The sequence below is a fragment of the Oryx dammah genome, unplaced genomic scaffold (genome assembly GCF_014754425.2).
Source record: "Oryx dammah isolate SB20612 unplaced genomic scaffold, SCBI_Odam_1.1 HiC_scaffold_28, whole genome shotgun sequence".
NCBI classification, from domain to species: Eukaryota; Metazoa; Chordata; class Mammalia; order Artiodactyla; family Bovidae; genus Oryx; species Oryx dammah.
Window position 1 is genome coordinate 208,932 of NW_024070212.1, and position 5,626 is coordinate 214,557.

The following is a 5,626-nucleotide window of genomic DNA, read 5'->3' on the forward strand; positions in this document are numbered from 1 at the left end:
AAGTGGGTAAGCATGTGACATGGCGGGTAAAAGTATGTCAGGTAAGTATGTGGAGGGGCACGTTGGGTTGAGGCTTATAGGTATGTAGTGAGACAGATTGCAGTATGGAGGGTAGTCACGTGTCAGGGCAGGTTGGGGTGAGGCGGGTAGGTGTGAAGTGGAGCGAGTAGTATGTGGAGGTGTGGATGGGACCAAGACAGGTATGGATTGGATTGATGTGGGGAAGGGCAATTGGGGTGAGGTGGAAAGACTGGGGAGGGGCAGATTAGGGTGGCATGTGTAGGCATGTAGTGGGTCGAGATTGAGCAAGGCACAAAGAGGTGTCCTGAGGTGGCTTGAAATGGCAGGGGTATCTTTGTTGCAGGATGGTGAGAAGATATAAGTTTAGGTAGAGTGAGAAATGAAAAAAAAGCAAAATGGCTGTCTGAGGAGGCCTTACAAATAGCTGTGAAAAGAAGGGAAGTGAAAAGCAAAAGAGAAGAGGAAAGACATACCCATTTGATGCAGAGTTCCAAAGAATAGCAAGGAGAGATAAGAAAGCCTTCCTCAGCGATCAATGCAAAGAAATAAAGGAAAACAACAGAATGGGAAAGACTAGAGATCTCTTCAAGAAAATTATAGATAGATACCAAGGGAACATTTCATGCAAAGAGGGGCTCAATAAAGGACAGAAATGGTAGGGACCTAACAGAAGCAGAAGATATTAAGAAGAGGTGAAGTAACCCAGAAAGAAACACACCAATCAGTATACTAATGCATATATATGGAATTTAGAAAGATGGTAATGATAACACTGTATGCGAGACAGCAAAAGAGACACAGATGTATTGAATAGTCTTTAGGACTCTGTGGGAGAGGGCGAGGGCAGGATGATATGGGAGAAGAGCATTGAAACATGTAAATTATCATATGTGAAACGAATCACCAGTCCAGGTTCTGTGCATGATACAGGGTGCTCAGGGCTGGTGCACTGGGATGACCCAGAAGGGTGGAATGGGGAGGGAGATGGGAGGGGGGTTCAGGATGGGGAACGCGTGTACACCCATGGCGGATTCAAGTCAATGTATGGCAAAACCAATACAATATTGTAAATTAAAATAAATAAATAAATGAACAGAAAAAATAAAATTACTACCAAAAAAAAAGAAAAGAAATAAACAATTTTATTTTAAAAAAGAAAAGAAGAGGTGGCAAGAATACACAGAACTGTACAAAAAAGATCTTCATGACCCAGATAATCACGAAGGTGTGATCACTCACCTAGAGCCAGACATCCTGGAATGTGAAGTCAAGCGGGCCTTAGGAAGCATCACTATGAACAAAGCTAGTGGAGGTGATGGAATTTCAGTTGAGCTATTTCAAATCCTAAAAGATGATGCTGTGAAAGTGCTGCACTCAATATGCCAGCAAATTTGGAAAACTCAGCAGTGGCCACAGGACTGGAAAAGGTCAGTTTTTATTCCAATCCCTAAGAAAGGCAATGCCAAAGAATGTTCAAACTACCACACAATTGCACTCATCTCACACGCTAGTGAAGTAATGCTCAAAATTCTCCAAACCAGGCTTCAGCAATAACATGAACCATGAACTTCCAGATGTTCAAGATGGATTTAGAAAAGGAAAGGGAACCAGAGATCAAATTGCCAACATCCACTGGATCATCAAAAGTGCAAGAGAGTTCCAGAAAAACATCTATTTCTGCTTTATTGACTATGCCAAAGCCCTTGACTGTGTGAATCACAATAAACTGTGGAAAATTCTGAAAGAGATGGGAATACCAGACCACGTGACCTGCCTCTTGAGAAATCTGTATGCAGGTCAGGAAGCAACAGTTAGAACTGGACATGGAACAACAGACTGGTTCCAAATTGGGAAAGGAGTACATCAAGACTGTATATTGTCACCCTGCTTATTTACCTTACATGCAGAGTGGTACATCATGTGAAATTCCAGGCTAGATGTAACACAAGCTAGAATTAAGATTGCTGGGAGAAATATCAATAGCCTCAGATACGTAGATGACACCACCCTTATGGCAGAAAGGGAAGAAGAACTAATGAGACTCTTGATGAAAGTGAAAGAGGAGAGTGAAAAAGTTGGCTTAAAGCTCAACATTCAGAAAATGAAGATCATGGCATCTGGTCCCATCACTTCATGGCAAATAGATGGGAAGAGTGGAAAAAGTGAGAGACTTTATTTTGGGGGGCTCCAAAATCACTGCAGATGGTGATTGCAGCCATGAAACTAAAAGACGCTTACTCCTTGGAAGGAAAGTTATGACCAACCTAGATAGCATAATCAAAAGCAGAGACATTACTTTGCCAACAAGTCAATCTAGTCAAGGCTATGGTTTTTCCAGTGGTCATGCATGGATGGGAGAGTTGGACTATAAAGAAAGCTGAGCGCTGAAGAATTGATGCTTTTGAACTGTTGTGTTGGAGAAGACTCTTGAGAGTCCCTTGGACTGCAAGGAGATCCAACCAGTCCATTCTAAAGGAGATCAGTCCATTCTAAAGGAGATCAGTCCTGAGTGTTCTTTGGAAGGACTGATGTTGAAGCTGAAACTCCAGTACTTCGGCCACCTGATGCAACGAGCTGACACATTGAAAAAGACCCTGATGCTGGGAAACATTGAGGGCAGAAGAAGTAGGGGACGACAGAGGATGAGATGGCTGGATGGCATCACCGACTCAATGGACATGGGTTTGGTAAACTCTGGGAGCTGGTGATGGACAAGGAGGCCTGGCGTGCTGCGGTTCATGGGGTCCCAAAGAGTCGGACACAACTAAGCGACTGAAATGAACTGAACTGAACTGACTGAAGGTCACCACGTGTTTGGAGTGGCATCATTGCCAGAGATCCAGGTCCAAAAATGGAATGACACCAGAAAACAGGCTAACTACAACATGTTAAAAGATCCTTCTCTGTAGAAAGAGCCGAGGACTCAGCAGTGCTGTGTTTGGATGCCCCAGTGTACGAGTTGGCATGGGCAGGTTTGCACGGGCTCTACTGATGCAACTGTGGCAGTGATGTTGGTACCCAGCAGTGAGTGGTGACATGAAGTGAGAACTTAATTCCCTGCCCAGGAATTGAACCTGGATAGCCTGGATGAAAACTAGAAGACTGAGCCACCAGACCAGCAAGGGCTAAAGGCTAGAAGCTATTTTTCTGGACTCTTTCCTCCAGTGAAAAATGCATTTATTATGGAGGCAAAAACTGTAAATGCAGGTTCAAAGTTTATTATTAGAGGCACAGCACAACAACAAGGGGGGCAGCACACAGAGGAATGGTTTCTTAAGATGGAAGCAAGGGAGAAAGACATACCCAAAGAGAAAGGGTATAGGTATACCCCCCAGAGAGGAGGAGCACAATAAAGAAGTGTTTAAGTCATTTATATATGACAGTTTTTCCGATCTTTGTTTATCTTCTGCCAATTATCTGGCTTCTTTTTCCACACCTGACCTACCCTAGAGCCCTTCCAAACATGCACACACAACTGTTTTCCAAGATGGATTCCAGTTGAGAGGCCTATGACATATTAACATCACATATTACGGGGCAGTACACCGTTCTTTTTGACCCCAAGGAGCCTTTCTGCACATGTGAAATGTCTCCCTTGCCCCCAAGGATGGCAAATATATAACCTCTTGATTCTTTACTCAAACAAGGTTTAGCTCCTCTATGTTCCTGCCATGGCTGTTACCTTAGGGTGTCCACAGGAGACAAAACTTGACTATTTATCCTGTTTCCTTTGTTAGTTCCATTTAGAAGAGCAAACAGCAGGCTGGTTGTAGATATCTAACCTGGAGCCTACCTATCGTCTATTTCAAGATGTGCCAACAGGTGGCTAGCTGTAAATGTCTGGCCTGAAGCCCATCTTTTTCTTGCCTCAAGAAATGTAAACAGGAGACCAGTTATAAATGCCTGTCTCCTGCCTCAGTGGGAACAGCTGAGCCATGGCCAGGTTCCGAATGGACTCTGAGAGACCTTCAGGAATGACCCAAGAAAGCTGCCCAGTCAGTGCAGCATGCTGTTGATGCTGGGAGAGCCATCTATCATCCAGGTCTGGAGACCTCACGCCTGTAGTCATCAGCACATCCAGTAGGGGGTAGAAAAGGAAAACCAATGAAACGTGATTCTGCTCCTTGGCTATAGCAACGGCCTGGAACGGTGCAGAGATTGAAACTCTTATCTGAGGAGATCCCAGGAGTATTTATCATTCTGTTTCTCTGTTCCAGGCAAGTCATTTTCAGATTTGGCTCTGAGACCATTGTCTGGAACACTTGTATGAAATGCAGATTCCTGGACTCCACCTCCAAAGATTCTGATTCAAGAGTTGTGGAGTGTGCCAAAGAATTTATTTCTCAGTGTTCCATGTGGTTCAGAGGAGGGGATCCAAGGACCAGTGTTGAGGGACAATCACCCTAGCCCACACCATCTCCTTATACAACCAATCACTGAGAAAGGGCTGCACTGCAAATGTCCCCGATCTCCCACTTTGACCCGCTGCCCATTCTGAAACATATATCTCTGAGCTCTGCCCCTCAGTGAGCTCTATAGCTGTCCTTTTCACATATGCACTTCACATCCATTCAGTTCAGCCGGTGTTTATTGGGTACCTCCTATAGGCAAGGAACAGAACCAGGTGCTGCTGTGGGGAACAGAGAAGAGAAGGCTGGGCCTTTCCCTCAAGGGGCTCACAATCTAGTGGAAGAGAGACACAGGTGCTAAAAATACAAGGGAGCATGAGATGAGCTCTATAACAGAGGCAAAACCAGTGGGAAGGCAGGGAGCCCAGGCAAATCAAATGCTTGGTGCAGCAGGTAATGCTCTGGTCAGTCCATGGGAGATAAGCAGGATTCGCACAGGTGGAACTGAGCAGAGAAGGAAATTTCAGGCAGGAGAGAAGGTACAGAGGTGGAAAAGAACACTGAATGTTCAAAAGATAGAGGCAGAATGTATGCCTTGACTGAAACAGAGGATGCTAAGGGGGTAACAGGGAGATAAAGCTGGAGAAATGTTTTGAGGGCAGATGGCAGAGATCAACTTTGATCTGTAGGTGATGGTGAGTCATCCAAAGTTTCTGAGCCAAGGAGCAACATGATTTCATTCCCTCAGTTCTCAATGCTATAACATATAATTAACTCTACTTCTGTTAAGTTCACTCCATGGCCTTACACCCTCTCTTGGTCTCAAAGCAGAAGCTCTGTGGCTACACGTACCTTTAGGACTGTACAAAGTTATAAAGCAGTAGCCTTAGGCTAGGTAAATTTTGAGCTCACTTACCAGCTTTACACTATGTCCACAGAACAGGAGGGGCAGCCTTCTAGAATCATTTGAGAGTAAGGGTCAGGGCACAAGGAAGGTACTCAACGAACTTTTGTTGCCTAAGCATGGCATGGATAAGCTGCAGAAAAAAATGGGAGCACAAAGAGAAAATGGTAGAGAGATGCAGGTGACAAAATTAGCGTCATCTAAACCAAACCGTTTCCTAGGAGGCTTCTGCTACAATCCACCTCATTGGGTGGGGAGACTCTGCAGTCTGACTCACTGGGATCAGTAGGTGATTCTTCTAAGAGCTCTACATCTAGCAGATTCTCTACTGACACCTTCACTAGGATCCTGC